This window comes from Miscanthus floridulus, chromosome 4 (genome assembly GCF_019320115.1).
Source record: "Miscanthus floridulus cultivar M001 chromosome 4, ASM1932011v1, whole genome shotgun sequence".
NCBI classification, from domain to species: domain Eukaryota; kingdom Viridiplantae; phylum Streptophyta; class Magnoliopsida; order Poales; family Poaceae; genus Miscanthus; species Miscanthus floridulus.
In genome coordinates, this window is record NC_089583.1 from 67,217,492 (window position 1) to 67,235,270 (window position 17,779).

The following is a 17,779-nucleotide window of genomic DNA, read 5'->3' on the forward strand; positions in this document are numbered from 1 at the left end:
TACACCAAAATTTGGAAGGAGAGTCATAGAGACCCAGAAGCTCCTAGGATCGTATCATCAAGGGATCAGTTGTGGTGGATTAGAAACTAGCTGATTCAGATGTGAAATCTAGGAATCGGCTTTCTTCGAACAGCGCCAGCAGATAACGACAGAGGCTACGCTCGACCCTAGGACTGAAAACATGTTGGACTCTACAAAAGAGGAAAAGATTAGAGTCCAAGTTATCTTAAATTAGGAATGTTTTCATTTTTATGCCAAAGTCTGTAACAAATTGTGCTCGAGTAGGATTCATGTTTAGGCTCTGGGTATAAATACCAAACCCCGGCTATTATAAGAATAAATCAATCAAATACAAGTCAATTACTATTTTCGGCTCTGGCCACCCCTTAGGAGTAGGAGTAGAGTAGATCTCGGTGAGTTCTTCAGCAAGTATGGCTGCATCGATCCAATCGACCTCCACTGCTTATTTGTAAGTACCAGTCATGGTTTATACCTCTGTTCATATGGCTGCATTGATCCGATCGATCCCCATTGTGACTCTTGGTATAGGCTAGTTATCGACTCTTGCCTAGTTCAAGTATGGCCTGTGTGATTCTACCTCACACCCGACTGCTTGAACTAGATAGAGGTCAAGTTATTGGCTCTACCTTTGAATGGCAGTCTTTGGTAGATTCATTAAGTTACCAATATTGCTTATTGCTTTCATTGTTTATCTAATTACAACAATATCACTCTACCCGAAGATTGATTTGGATCGGCCTTATATCTTATTTAACCCATCGGTTGCTAATCTTAAACTGATCTAATCTATATCTTAAACGATGAGTTATGTTTTTATTGGCTGTTTTATATCAATCTTAATCGTGCATAGTGAGCGGTTAAGGCATGTTCGATCTTGAGTACATCTATTGGTTAGCAAGAACCATTCCATGGCCCGTTATCATGGCCTGTGGGATTCTACCTCTCACCCCATTGTTAGCACCGTGGAGTGGGGATCGTTAGTTGATAGATCTGTTCTTGAGAAGACATGACCATAACTGTGCGCTATGCCTAAATCGGTTGTTTAGCCGATATCAAGTGCTTTCACGAACAGTTCACATCACGAGATCGTTAAAGTAGAGATAAGTTGAAAGATGTGTTAGCCCCATGATCTTGTTATTGTATTATGGCCTACATGATTATGTCTCATGCCCCACTAATATTAGTAATGAGTTAGGGTCGTCGAGTCTATTGTTGTTTCTACGGCCTGCATGATTCTTCCTGATGCCCCACTGGTCATGGTGATAGATGAGATCTAACATGTTCATTAGATTTATCAGTTATTAAATGGTTAAGTGATGTTGAATTGTTTCTTTACATAAACAAGAGTTTGGTTACTTGTAATCATTGGCTCAGTATAAACCGACCATCATCGATATCTTATTGCCATTGATTAAAGTTTGCTTAAATGATATTTATTCTGAATGATAACCGATTCTTCTTCGCACTGACTCCATGAGCTCTAACTGACTTATTCTCATGAATATACTGGGATCGGCTATTTAGCCGATTTCCTTCCATATCGGCTCTCACAGCCGTACATTCGGGACTGTCTGGCAACACCGACAAGTTCTGCCCTTAATTACTGATGAACTTTCTCTCCTTGTCAATTATAGGGTTAAATTGACTGGCACGCCTTGGGAGGATTGTGTAGGATTGACCACCCCTGCGTTGAAGCTAGGCTGATCTGCTCCATCGAGCGGACTCTTCCGGCTTGCTACGTGTCCTTGGCATGGGATGAAATTCTGTGTCGACACATGTTTCTAGGCACACCCGATGGGACACCACAATCGTCATGGCGGTTCACAACAACGACAGCATCCTTATGGTACATCATGAAGACCTACCTGACAAAGATAAAGATACCATCAACAAAGCTATAGAAGAATTTCAGAAGAAGTGTTTGCTGTCCTACACCAAAACGCGTGATAGCACAATTATTCAAAAATTTCCACTACCAAGAGTTCTACTACATGGACAGACAGATACAGTTGAAGCTGAAGGAAAGGCATTTCTTTATGGAAGCCATAGACAAGTCTGTTCGTGATGCTCTATCAAGCCGCAATGAAGCTTTCATTGACGCATTTCACAACGCCATGAAAGAGGCGATTCATGGAATTCCTAGTTGGTCAGGTTGGATCGGCTTATTATAATATTCTAGATCCGTCAACTCATGGGACTAATCAAGTTGGTGCCAACCATCAAGAAGCAGCACCAACTGGTAATGGTGACATCCAGACACTATAAGGTTCATCTGAACAAACTCAAGGAACTGCTACGAATCAGACATAGTATAGTTTTGGACCACTAGTACAACATGTGCAACAGCTGACGGGGCGAAGTTAGAACCAGATGATCAATTTTGGCACATCAGGCCACATACCATCGCCGACTAAAAAAATAGCACCATTGATTCAAAGGATCTATAGAGATATAGATCCTTATGTCTATAATCCGAGACTTTAAGCAGCAAGCCAGCAGAAGACCCAGCAGATTGAGATTCCACAAGGATATCACTATGGCATAGATTATAACACTCTCCACATGATGCCAAATCTAGGATATCAGGGCACGCGAGATTTCAATTCACAGATAGGTCAGCAAGTACCGAGAAATCCAAATCAGCAAGCTGACGAGTTGCTGCTCAAGGTGACCGAAATGATGAAGAATTAGTTTGGTCTGAAGCCAAAAGGAATGACTTTTTCGTACAAACACCCATATCCAGAATGGTATGATTTGGTCACCCTCCCTACAAATTACAGGCTCCCAGAATTCGCCAAGTTCACTAGTCAAGACGGTACAAGCACATTAGAACATGTCAGTCGGTATCTTACATAATTGGGCGAAGCATCAGTTGAGGATGCCCATCGAGTTCATTTCTTCTCCTTGTCCCTGTCAGGGCCGGCCTTCACTTGGTTCTCATCACTACCAGTCAACTCCATTGCCAATTAGGTTGACCTAGAGAAGAAGTTTCATACATATTTTTACACTGGGACTGGAGAGAAGAAAATAACCGATTTGACAACCATGAGACAAAAGACTAATGAATTGGGCACTGAGTTTCTTCAGAGATTCTGAGAGCCTAAGAATCTGTGTTTCTCATTGAGCTTGGTTGATGATCAGTTAGCTATTTTAGCCATCCAAGGAATGCTATCGATGTGGAAAGAGAAACTGCTGGGACAGTAATTTGACAACTTAGGTCAATTGGCTCAACGAGTGGCAGCACCTAATAGCCAATCCAGAGCATACACAGAGATACCTGATTCCAAAAGAGTACTTTAGTAGCCGAAGCTTATGATCCATATTCAGTCGATGACAGCTATGAAGAAGAAGAAGAAGAGGTTGCTATAGCTGAATGGAATTGGGGCAAGAAGACAGTGATGGTACCAAATCCTTGGGGAAGAGGAGTTGAGGAGAGTTATGACTTTGATGTTACCAAATCGGACAAGCTCTTTGATTTCTTGCTTGAGAAGGGGTAGATCAAGTTGTCCGATGGCCATGTCATGTTGCCCCCTCATCAGTTGAAAAACAAGAAGTTCTACAAATTCCATAACACTACTTCTCATTCCACGAATGAATGCAGAATCTTTAGGCAGCATATACAGAGAGCTATTCAGCAAGGGAGGCTCAAATTCGATACACCTTGGAAGATGAAAGTCGATGATAATCCTTTCCCTAGGAGATCAGAACATGGTTAATGTTGGGCTGTTCAAAGGAAAAACCAAGGTCCTAACATCGACCAAATCAAGAGAAGCTAGAACAATCGATCCCAAAATGCAAATATCGGCTGGTGAGTACAGAGAGATTAGAAGACGTTGTGCCGAACAAAAGAGCCGATATGAGCAGGGGAAGACGTCAAAAGTAGAGACGTCAAAGCTGCGGGTCACATCTCGGATTCTGTTGAATAAATGGTAGTGGAAGAAGGAAAAGGATTATCAGTGTTAGTTAAAAGATCAAGCATACTAGCATCAATTAGAAGAAGAGAAGTATGAAAGGGAACAAGCTGAATTACATTGGAATTGTCCCTTCTTTAGACATTGCTGGAATAAAGGTTTGAAGTTGCCTACCAGGCACGACTGTCCAGAATGTAGCAATCAATATCGGGAGTATAGGCAATCTCAAACCAACCGCTGGTCTATCCATGCTCAAGATGCATATCATTATAACAACATGGATTCGGTGATTAAAAAACAAAAGTGTTCATGATCGGTTGGGAAAAAGAGTCATTGGACAGAACTGGGCCAATCATGAAGAAGGAGGCATTGAAAGAAGATACACGTGGCAAGAAGGCCAGTGGTGCCTAGGAGAGTTGGCGAGAAGCCAAAAGAGGAGAGTGTAGTGCCTAAGGAACAGAGATGGAACTAGGCTCAGGCACCCAGTAACACTCAAGTATGGCGTACCAAGCAGATAGCTGATAAGAGGCAACCATCGGCTAATATCCAAATGGCTTTTCTGTTACCATCAGAATTCAGAGCTTCGGCAGATCAGGAAGTTTATTTAGACTTCGATGAATCAGAGTATGAAGAGATGGTTGCCAAGTTAATGATTGTACAACAAGCAATATTTGATAAGCCAGTCAAGCATCGGCACTTAAAGGCTTTATACATGAAAGGTTTTGTTGATGGGAAGCCGATGAACAGGATGTTGGTGGATGGAGGTGCTTCTGTCAATCTTATGCCATACACCACTTTTCATAAGCTTGGCAAGGGACCAGGAGATTTGCTTGAGACCGACATGATGCTTAGAGACTTCAGAGGAAATACATCCAAGACCCGGGGGGCAATAAACGTCGAACTGACTAATCGGGAGTAAAACTTTGCTCACCACGTTCTTTGTTATTGATGGGAAAGGATCATAAAGTTTACTCCTCGATCATGATTGGATTCATGTGAATTGCTGCATACCATCAACCATGCATCAGTGTTTGATTCAATGGCATGGAGATGATGTCGAACTGGTTCATGCTGATGAATCCGTAAGCATCGCGATAGCCTGATCTAGTCTTTTGGGAACTAGGAGATTTCGAGTGTTTTTCTGGCAAGTCATGCGAAGGAGGCTTCATTAAAATCAGCAATGAAAGCCAATAGCCGATGCAAGCGATCAGCTCTGAGAGTTTGTTTTAGTAGAAAAGTCACAGCTTCACGTCGGCCGTTGGATCGAAGGAAAAATGAGCATTAAGTCTTGGAGATGGGTTTAGGCCGACGTATGTGAATGCTGAGTTAAAGTGTAAGTGCGATTCAGAGTTAATGGATTTCTTAAGAGAAGTTCTGTTTCACTTAATAGGGCGCTTGACCTGGGTTGATTACTCGTCTAATCTTTGATATTGAAAGTTCTACTAGACATTATCCTAGCGTCTGGGCAACATTCGATAGCTGATTCATTCTCGGCTCTAATAGCCGGTACCGTATGGGTATCGCCTCTAGTTCAAAAATGAAAATCTTCAAAGGCAATAAAAGCCGATATGATATGTAACGCCTATTGAGCAAAAGACAAAAGATAGAAATAGTCATACACAAGAGCATTATACCGAGGTGCATCCACGAAAAGAACAAGAGTCTTTGTTCATCAGGGTTACTCTTCGAGTAGGTCTTCGTGCTCCTCAGGGCCATCACCAATCGGGAAACCAACCTCCATAGTATGAAGATCGTGACAGGTCTGGACTTGCGCTGTAGTTAGAGCCACTGATGCGCTGTGGTGAACGCCATGAAGGGCAATCTCCTAGACACGGGCCGAGATATCTTGGAGACAAATGTCGGTGGAGGAACCCCAGGCATTGACGACGTCCATGGCTGCGTTTGCCGCTAGGTGGAGAGATTTCAACTGTGGTGTCAGGGCTGACAATCATGAAACAAGGAAAATATCAAAATAAGAGTAATAAAAAATCAGAGTAAGAGGCCTTCATGGAATTCATCTTACCCACCACCATGGCGTTTGATTCGGCTAGTCGTGCTAGGACAGCGCTGGCCTCCTCCTCGACCGCATGAAGGGTGTCCTGAGAAACCCTGAGGCGAATCTCCAATTGGCCATTCTCCCAAGTCGCCTCAGAATAACTGATTCTAGGCTATCCTCCACTCATGAAGGTAGCGTCGGGCGTTGTCTCCATTATAGGAGTCGGAGGAATCCGACGACGAAGCCGGGATAGAAGATATGGCGTCAGAAGGCCTGCCGGCCCTTGAGAGAGGACGAAGGCTATCATTCACAACAAACCTGCAGGCGAGTCAAAACTATTCATCATCATGAACAAGAAATGTTGATCTCATCTCATGCGTCGGAGACACTAGTTCATTGGCATACTCTCCTCCAAAATTTCCTCCGCTGCGTGCTTACCTCGGTTATCTTCGCCAGCCATGGAAGAATGATTGGATCTATGAAAGCGAGAAAAAGAACCGCTACAGGGTTTCGATAGGCGGAGAAGAGCGGAGAAATAGTTGCAAGTAAGGATATATTCGAGGCCAAAACCACTAACCGGTATTTGAAGACCTAAAGAGAAGGGACGAGCGCCTCGGGACGTGTAAAAGGCAATAGCAATTAATGGAAGGCGAAGCACCACTTCACTAATGTCGATGGAAATACAGCACTAAGCAACTGAAAGGCAGGAAATCAAAGGATTCTCTTAATAAAAGCCATGTTTTCAGACTTAGTTAAACCAAAGGGCCTAGATCGGCTATATCAAATCGGCTCTTTAGCAGAAAAAGCAAGCATAAACAAAAGTAATGCACATAGTGCCAAGACAGGAAAATTATCTGCTAAATATCACCTATTACACACTATGGGCCGAGGAAAACCTTGCCGACTATGTCATCGGCCAAGGTATTAAAAGCTATAGAATTGGCGGCACTCATGAAATCCTCGACCAAGCACTCCTGCTCCCCAGGGTATGCTGCATCTGGAAAACCATGGGGAAGAAGCTGAAGATTTTGGCCCGAACGGGTTTGGGCGGCAGCCAACACCGTGGTAGTGCCATGACTGAACGCCATGGAGAGCAACCTCCCTGACATGATTCGGGATGTCATGCAAATGAACCACCAGAACGGCGCCCCTGGCATTGACAAATCCCACCGCATGATCCGCAGCTGATTGAAGGCTCTCTAGTTGAGCAGATAGATCTAAAAGATTCAAAGGGGAGGTGATCAGAGTCTCGGAGACAAAATTGAAAAGAAGCAGAGGTTACGACAGGTATCTCACCCACAATTCTAGCCTCAGCCTTGGCCAACCTATCCTCCACCGAATCGACCGTAGGACGTGATCGACATCGAACCATGGCTAGGGCCAATTCTGCAATGGATAGACACTCAGCAAGACTTTGGCCATGTCGATCAATGGAGGCAAGAAGATCGTCAATATCAATCCGTCTCATTTGATGACAAGGGGGATGGCGGCAAGTCATCAATGAGGAAGGCCTTGAAGGCTGAACAGAGTCGGCCCTGTTCCCCAAGGCAGCGGAGGCATCGCGGGATATACCCTCCTGACGATGAAGGCACTGACGTGATGATGCAGATCCGATGAAGACCTTCTTAGGAAACCTCTTGCTGTTCTCCATGATCTCTGACCTACGGGAAAGCAGGAACTATGCTAAGGGTGCAGAAGGTTTGGGGCAAAGTGAGTTATCCTTAGATCAGCTGCTGAGGCCCGTTTATATAGCCCAGGAAGGCGAGAAGATAGATTTTGCTAGGGGTGTGAGTTTGGAATCAGAAACAGAAGCGGAACGGCACTCCAGAAGTTCAGGAGACGGATAATCAAAGAAATAACAGATTCGGACTGATTGCTTCCTCAAATTACAAAGGATCTAAAAAAGATTCAGAGATTTTACCAGAGATCAGCCTATCCAGTTTATTTTAGATTGAAGGGAGTCCTAGGCCCCAACAAGGACCATAGTCCATCGCAAGGTGAGTTGACATTGGCCCATTGCTAACATTATGCCCAAGGAGAGAGGAAATCGCCCGCCTAAACATAAATTCAACCGATTTTTCGATAAATCAGAAAACTATGGGGAAGAAGCATGTGGCTTTCCCAGTGGGCATTCAGTGGAGTAAACAAGGGGAAGGTGTCCACACATTTTAGCCCTTACAAACACTAGGACAACTTTGTGAGCATGGAGAGAAGACTCAGGTGATATCACAAGAATTCTCCTAACTGCAATAGCTGATCCTCTTGCTCGACAGGACACTAGAATGAGCGACACAATCACTCGATGCACAAGAATTCTCCTAACCTCTCAAGATCTGCATAGCAAAGGGATAAACCATGGAGGATCCAGCAGGATCGAGACACCCGAGGAAGCAGATAAAAGCGAAACATGGCTGAATTGTTGAATTTGCTCTCACCAAGGTCGGATAGCCATTTTGTAGCCAGCTTGGAAGGATGAGTCCAAACTCCTGTGAAGCAATAATGCTCTAAAAAAGTTTTGAAGCATGGGCTCATGGTTTGATAATGACGGTGATGAATAGTAGAGCCCAAGATTGCTTACCTCGTGACTACGGGCCTATCGGGAGCATGGACATGATAATTTTGGAACAAAATTTCTTTTGTCCCAAAATTGGGGGGCATGTGTTTACACCAAAATTTAGAAGGAGAGTCACAGAGACCCAAAGCTCCTAGGATCGTATCATCAAGGGATCAGTTGCGGACGGATTAGAAACAACTGATTCAGATGTGAAATCTAGGAATCGGCTTTCTTCGGATAGCGCCAACAGATAACAACAGAGGCTACGCTCGACGCCTAGGACAAAAACATGTTGGACTCTACAAAAAGGGAAAGATTAGAGTCCAAGTTATCTTAAATTAGGAATGTTTTCATTTTTATGCCAAAGTCTGCAACAAATTGTGCTCGAGTAGGATTCATGTTTAGGCTCCGGGTATAAATACCAAACCCCGGCTATTGTAAGAAACAATCAATCAAATACAAGTCAATTACTTTTTTTTGGCTCCGGCCACCCCTTAAAAGTAGGAGTAGAGTAGATCTCGGCGAGTTCTTCAGCAAGTACGGCTACATCGATCCGATCGACCTCCACTATTTGTTTGTAAGTACCGTCATGGTTTATACCTCTGTTCGTATAGCTGCATCAATCCGGTCGATCCCCACTATGACTCTGGTATAGGCTAGTTATCGACTCTTGCCTAGTTTAAGTATGGCCTGTGGATTCTACCTCACACCCCACTGCTTGAACTAGATCTTGAGTAGATCTATTGGTTAGCGAGAACCATTCCATGGCCCGTTATCATGGCCTGTGGGGTTCTGCCTCTCACCCCACTGTTAGCACTGTGGAGTGGGGATAGTTAGTTGATAAATCTGTTCCTTAGAAGGCATGACCTTAACTGTGCGCTATGCCTAAATTGGTTGTTTAGCCGATATCGAGTGCTTTCATGAATAGTTCACATCACGAGATCGTTGAAGTAGAGATAAGTTGAAAGATGTGTTAGCCCCATGATCTTGTTATTGTATTATGGCCTGCATGATTCTGTCTCATGCCCCATTGATATTAGTAATGAGTTAGGGTCGTCGTGTCTATTGTTGTTTCTACGGCCTACATGATTCTGCTTCATGCCCCACTGGTCATGGTGATAGATGAGATCTAACATGTTCATTAGATTTATCTTTATTAAATGGTTAAGTGATGTTGAATTGTTTCTTTACATAAACAAGAGTTTGGTTACTTGTAATCATTGGCTCAGTATAAACCTGACCATCATCGATATCTTATTGCCATTGATTAATGTTTGCTTAAATGATATTTATTCTGAATGATAACCGATTCTTCTTCACATGACCCCATGAGCTCTAACTGACTTATTCTCATGAATATACTGGGATCGGCTATTTAGCCGATTTTCTTCCATATCGGCTCTCACAACCGTACATTCAGGACTGTCTGGCAACACCGGCAAGTTCCGCCCTTAATTAATGATGAACTTTCTCTCCTTGTCAATTGCAGGGTCAAATTGACTCGCACGCTTCGGGAGGATTGCGTAGGATCGACCACCCCTGCACTGAAGCTAGGCGGATCTGCTCCATCGAGCGGACCCTTTCGGCTTGCCGCATGTGTCCTCGGCATGGGACAAAATTCTGTGTCGATAGTTATATTGATGTTTAATAATGAATGTTAACTACAGTCAACAATCCTCACCCCTATCAAGGCCGCCCAGTGGGTCGCCGCCGTCGAGGTCAGCAAGCGCTCCTTTGCCATCGTTAAGAACATGTAGCTCATTGTGGGTTACACTGCCTAGATGCTTGAAGATAACGAGGGCTTCAAAAATGAGCAGGAGGAGAATGGCACCGCGCTTATGAGCAAGTGTTGGTACGCGGTCATGGGGGAGGAGAGGCTCAAGAATGATGTTGGGCACGATGCATACTGGGTGGAGCTATCGAGTCAAATGAGAAGAATGATCTCATCACCGTGGGCTACATATGGGAGCTGACAGAAGGAAGTGATGACAAGCTGGTGGACCATCCCAAATAGAAGGATCTCTACCTCACCTTTGCTCTGTTCAAGCTGCTACGTGCGAGGTTCGAGAACCTCAACATTGACACAGATGTAGTGGTAAAGAACCACGGCCTCAACTTCAGAGGGCTCCGTGATGGCGATGACAACAGCGACCAAGAAGTGGACAGTAGCAACGATGACGATAGAGAAGGCAACATAACAGAAGACCATGCAGAGTGGGCGTTCCATGTTATCGAGCTCGAGCTCAACTTCGTCATGGACTACTACCACTCCGTTGTGTTGGAATAAGTGATCTTAGGCCCATGGGCTGTATGGGCCAACATCCTAGCCGCTCCTATGGCTGAGTCAAGGGGAGTACGTGACTTCCCCATAAGTGCTGCAATTGAGGGCACCTTAATGTTATGAGGTTGTGGCCCCTCATCACGTAGCATTAATAAGAGGACGACTCTCACTCCTGGGGAACTATCGTTCCATGTGGACTACAACCTATCCCATCTCCTAAGATCCAATAATCAAGAGAACACGGAAGTGATGGGAGGTCCACCGCCGTTCACCATCATTCCTCTTCCCCATCGGCACCACCGGTTCACCGACACAGAAGAGGAGAGACATCGGCATCTCCTTCACTGCCTTCCTGATCGACGTCCTGACTTCTAGAGGAGAAAGGAGACTCCATCAATTCCTCAACGACCTCTACCGATGAAGGACTTTCCTAAAGATCGCTGTTAGTCATTAATCCACTAATGTGTTTCACGTTAACTAGATTGGAGATCCTGTGGTTTACTCCTTAATGTTTTCTAATATTGTGGTATTAGAGCAAGGTTGATCTAGTTCATGAAACCCTAATGTGTGGTTTATGCCTCAGATTAAGTTAACTTGAGGTCATTTTAATGTAATTAGTGCCCTAATGCTCGCTATTAACCATGATTAACCAAGATCATCATGATTAGGCTCTAATTAGGCAAGTTCTAAGTTGATTATGCTTCTGGATCAGTATCTTTTCGAATCAGATTGAACCTGTACATGCTTAGGGCCTTGATCTTGTTAATCATCATGGGTTATTCGTGGATTAATGATGTTGCGCCAAATTAGTGCTAGATTATGTTAACCGAGCCTAGGGCATGTTTGGGACCGTGGTTACCCACCGCGCGGTGCGGTACGTGTATCGTGGCATGAGGGCCGCGGTGCCGAAAACACAGGTGCTAGTTCATTTGTGCTGTTCCGATGCCATGTGCAGGAAAAAGAATCATCGCACCGTGGGAGCGTTTGGCGTGATTCTCGGATTGTTTTCACCACCGCCGCAGGAAACGTGGTCCCAAACACGCCCCTAATCTTGTCTCGGATTATGTCTACCGTGGACAAATCATGCGGGTTAAGGGGCAAGGGTTTGGATCAGCACGTAGAAGGAGGGGAATCATGTAAATCTCAGAAAAATTCTCCAAATTCTGAACCCTAGATCACAAATTTCGCCAAAAAAATCCTTCCCAAATTCTGAATTAGAACTCTAATTCATGACATTAGGGATTACAATCCTTGGCCAAGCTGCACATCGGGGCACTGAGGCCATCGCCTTGCTACCGGCTTCGCACGAGGCGGGCGCCGCTACCATGGCCGCGGATTAGGACCTCGCCGTCGCCGTGGCATCCCGCACCACCGCGCGCATCCGGGGTGAGCTGCTGCTGTTGCCACGCATTAGACTGCGCGCACCACTGCTTCGCATCATGGCGCATCTGCCCCCACGAGCGTGCATTAGGGTGCCGCTGACCCACCGCCACCGCGATGACGATCCGTGTGTGCACCGACTTTATGGGCGCAGACGAGAGGTCACTCGGTAGAGGTGCGCGCAGGCTAGGCTGCGCGCACGCTCCGACGAAGGGGCTAGCGCGGCAGCGGCACGGTCACAGCGCCCTAGTGCTGGCATCCAGTCCACCAGGACGACCAAAGGTTAGGGATTTGATTTCCCGATTAATGATTCAGATCCTCCCCAACTGTACCCCTCTGCCTGTTATTGATTTTACTACTTGATATAGGGGAGTAAATGATTGGGGGCAAGAAGAATGCAAGCTGCCTAGGCTTCAACATCTGCATCCTAACCAATGTTGGTGCGCATCAGGATCTGTTTTGATTTCATTATTTGTAGATATTTTTTCCCTTTTGGATCTAAGGATTGGCATGAAGACTGCAACATCATTTGCTCCTGCATCGACATTTATCTCTTACATCTCTGAACAAGCGTTAATTTTGTTTGTGTGCAAACAAATAGTACATTCAATATTTCATCTTTAAGTTCATAGTTTGTGCGATTTGCTTATTTGCAGATGAGTGGAGAAACCATTCCGCTTTCAAGATAGACGTGGTATGTCTCTAGTTTTTCTATAATGATGCGAAAGTTATTTACCAATTTAATTTCTAGAAACTTAGGTTTTTAGTTTGACACAACTATCCTTTGCTAAAATTAATTTCTGATGCCATTCTATTTTATAGGATTGTTCAACCGAAATTACCATGGTTTGTTCTGCTGGTTGTGTGCAATTCAGCCTGATTGACTGACACTGCATAGCTGTAGCGCTGGGTTGGGTCTTGTTTCTATCTATGTGTTGTTCTAAATTGACAATGACATATCTCTTGTTTTGCTGATCAAAACGTCTTTCTTTCATGCAGTAATAATGGAAATATAGTACTTCTATCTCTGCCTAGCAATCCAATGGAAGTGCTCGTATGTTTTAGAGTACTGGTTTCAAATCTTCTTGATAATAAATAGATGGCAATTTTTTAGTATCCTTGCTCAAAACTAACTTATCCCATATTCATATTGATTTTCAGGTTGCACCTTCTCGACCGCAAGCCAATTGAAGTTCTCATATGTTTGTTTATTTAGACTCCCTAGAGATGAAATTTGTATGTGCAAACTTAGTTGTTACGAGAGCTTAGATCTAAATTGACTGTCCTCAAACCAAATGGTTGTGAGCTAGGTCAATTTGTACTTTGATGTTCAACGTGACTTTTGTGGACATGCTAATACATGAATAAATCAATGTTTGTTTATACGATTGGTGTATCTTATGAGCTATGATGCATGTTAATGTAGTGATGATTTGGCATAAATTTGTGATGTTCTTTTTCATCGCTATGGTTTAGATTTGGGCTTGGATATGGGCTAGTTATAGGAGATAGACAACTAATCCATGACGAACAAAAAATCCAATCTATGACGGTCCATTTCGGTCTAGCAAATGTATGACGCGGGATACATGACGTTTTTCAATCGTCATTTGTGAGTTAACTGTGATGCATTTTCTCTTGTCTATGACTAAAGTAAACTATCATGTATAAGGGTATTTTTTGTAGTGTTAATATGGTTCCTCTTATTATTTTTATGGGCCAATTTTGAGCTAAGTTTAAGCTTATTTTGAGTGCATCTCATTATTGATCAGAGAATTATGGCACTATCTTATGTCTTATGTATAATGTTTATTTTTGCCCACTTAATGATTTTTTTCCGCTGCCATGGCTTGATTACTCTTCTAGTTAGAATGGAACCAACGGGAAATTCTAATTAGAAACTAAGGTGTGGCTTATGCATATATCTTTGACCAACGTTAATTTATATGCACAAGTTCACAAGTTTTATGTCTGGTTTCTTTTTCGTTTCTGCCCAATGGTGATATGAATCTGAAATGTCATTAGCATGTTTCGAATTAGACCAACGTAGGATTTCATTCATGCATGACATAATGTGAATATACCCTTATTAATGTTGTTTAATTTGTTTTGAGTCAGATCTGTGTCCTTCGGAGATTATGGATAGGATCAATCAAATTCCTCTCCTAGACTAGTTCAACTTCCCATTATGGAAAGGGGAAGTACAATTGGCTCTCTTAACTCTGGGTTGTGATCACGCCATACGCCAGAGTGCTCATACTCTCCCAACAAGAGAAGATGATTATGATGCCTTCTACTGGCAGGTTCAAGAATTTGAGTATGATACATATCTATGAGAGCGCTCAAATAGGCCTATCGCTTAAGATCATGAAGAAGCGCATCAGTGATGATTTTAGGGGAGAAATTCCTAAAATTGATAATGCCAAATAGTTCTTAGCTTCATTAGAAGATCTGCTTAAGATCGGCGAAACAATTATGAAAAGTTTTTCACCCTAAGACGTAAGCGTAAGCTCGATTTAGAGAAGCAAGAGCTCAAACGATCTAGAGCTGAAGCTGAACATAGTTTTGAGAGTCCAAGATGTCGCTTCTGCATGACTATCGGCCATCTACAGAAGGACTGTGATGGCTTTAAGGACTGGCTCGCAAAAAGGGGTAATCATAAGTTCTGATTAATTTTAATTACAATCCCTTATGATTGATACTTGAAGGATTAACCCAGGTGTCATGTGCACCTTACTAATTCTTCACAGGTATTACAGAGGATGGCAATGGGGGAACACAAAATTAAAGTAATGAATGGCATAAGTTTCAAGATGAAGCCATTGCACTCTCCATTGCCCTTATGTTTTGTCAAATAATTTAATCTATGTCCCTTCATGAAAGGAACATTAGTTGAGTTTCTTCATTAGTTGATAATGCCGGGAATGATAGCTATTTTATTCAAATGTAATGATGACATAATTCTTTATTTATTAAGCAAGTCATTATTTACATATTGCCTCTGAGTGATTATTCTGTGATGATTATGATTAATGATAAAGAGAAGTCTATCCAATGAGACTCTCATCGAAATTTTGGCATTTGTCTAATAAGCCACATTTCGAAGGGGAGAAATGGAGCATCTCATTAGAGCTGAGATACTTCATGGAGATTAGGATTATATTTAAAACTTCTCTTATTCCTATCTTGTATCAAGGGATATTGTGTCAAATGATTGAGAGAATATGGAACTCTAGAAATTATAAGCTTTGATTCTATAGTTTTATTTGTAGACTTATTTATTACCTTAATTGATGATAATTCTCGTTATGTATATGTCTCTCCATAAATGAACAATCTGGAGCACATCTGTGTAACTCAGTGATAAGTGCATAAGTTTCATATTAACAAGGGGAGCATTATGAGATATAGATAATCCCCTGGTCCTATTACTCAATGTATGACTCATGGCAAACTCAACATAATATATAGTTGAGGAATGAATTGTGTCCTTATGTATGTGGTGCATGTATTTAATTATTGCAAATGAGTGTGTGGAAGTTGTGCAATTAAAGACAGTTGCATCTTTATGCATTAAGAGTTGCCTAGCCAACACTAAGTCATTCCACATTAAGCACTAAGCCAACAAATCCATACCTTAAGCTGCATTAAATTGCATAAGTGGGAGCTTAGCAGTTGAGGTATTGATCTTAAGTAAATTTGGGCTTATGAACTACTGCCAGAAATCCAAAGGAACTTTACTCTCTCCAACTAAGAAATATGGAGCTACAGCTGCCAATTAAAGTTATAAAGTTGGGCACTCAATTATAAGTACCGGATTGATATTATAGTGCTTGTGTGAGGCAATTATGATATTTAACCTCCATAGCCTGTATAAACTCCTGTGATGACTAATGTGTATAATGATTACAGTGGTATAGAAATCTACTGTTAATGATGATCATGCCATTTACATTAGTTATACGTTTATTGCATGAAAAGGTAGATGTTCCAGTACTAATTAAGGAGCCATAATGATTACACTCGCCTAAATGTTTTTAAGAGGGTGAGCTAAAGCCTATGAGCTCTAATGAAGTATGAACTTAGTAGAAATTTCTGATGGGATCAACACAGCGGACTATAGATGGGTTTGTAATATTGTAAGTGATTCCAAAGGGAAGCTGGAAAGGTTCAAGTCAAGGCTTGTAGTAAAGGTTTCCTATGAGTTCTTTCTCTCCCGTATCTCAGAAATATTATTTAGAATTGTCATTCTGCCTATTTGCCACTCATTATGATTTAGAGTTGCATTTACTAATATAAGTACTCCCTGATAGCAACTTGCATAAGAGCATATACATGGCTCTACCGTGAGGTTTACTCTTGGAAGGCAAGTAATGTGGAGTGTAAACTAAAGAATCCATTTACTGATATAAGCGGGCATCTTGACAATGGTACTATGATATTAATGATGTGGTTTAATGAACCTAAGGTTTATAATTGTATATACGCTAAGATCAAGGGGAGCTAGTGTATCATCCTATTAATTCACATGGATGGTAAATTTACTAGTGAGTAGCAATGGTTATATGCTACATACTAATGAATGATTTCTCTCATTTAATTTGGCATAAAGATCTAGGTGAAGCCTATTATGTTTGGGCATTAGTACACCTGGTTAGGTCCAATCATGTTTAAGTCTATCTCAAATGTCATAAATGATGAAGTACTTGAGAGATATGGCATAAGTTAATTGTTATCCTATGGCTATTACTTATGTTGAGGGCGATAAATTTGGGTCACTCCAAGGTCCCATAAAGTAAATAAAACTGATTAGTTAAAGCTAAGTGCTTGTGCTTTAGCTGTTCAAAGCATTATGTTTGCACACGCCCTGTTGTACCTTATGAATTGGGATTTTTGACAGAAATGAGTCGAACCCAGGATTAGAACCCTGGGAGACTATTAAGAATGCTTATGATGTGTAAGGGACTAAGAATTGCATGCTCGCACATAAAAAGTCTGAAAACTTGGAGTCATTAATGAATCAGACACTAATTTTGCATGATGTGTTGATATTAAGATGTCGACATTAAGTTTTATTTCATCACAGTTACAAGTAGAGCCATTTACTTTTAAGGCTCATGATAAATATTGGTGATAGCATGCTAAAATTGTAGGTGAAGCCGTAAAGTATAAGAACATTATTCTGAAATTAAAGTGGTGAACAACTTATTCATACCACTATACTATGTTCATCGAAATGTAGTTTTCCTATGCGAGTAACAACAAGTCAAGTGTATCTGCCAAACACGCTGACATAAAATATCAAGTTGTGAAAGCTAGAACCCAGGATCAGACAATTAGTATTATGCATAAAGTTAATGTCATGGATCCTCCAAGCCTTACCATCCAATATATTACTTCATTATGTTGTGCACATGGATTTAATGGAAAGCCTTTGATTCTGGATATGAGGGCCATTAAACAACCAACTCCCATTATGTTTATGTGATATCCAATCGAGGTGGATTTATATACCGTAGGTATTGTTGTTGCAGTGGCGTTTTGTTGATCGTCGTAACCCATTGCCTCTGTATACTATTTTCTACTGAGTGTGGACTAATGTTAACCTTTCGATCAAAGGGGAGAATGTTGGAATA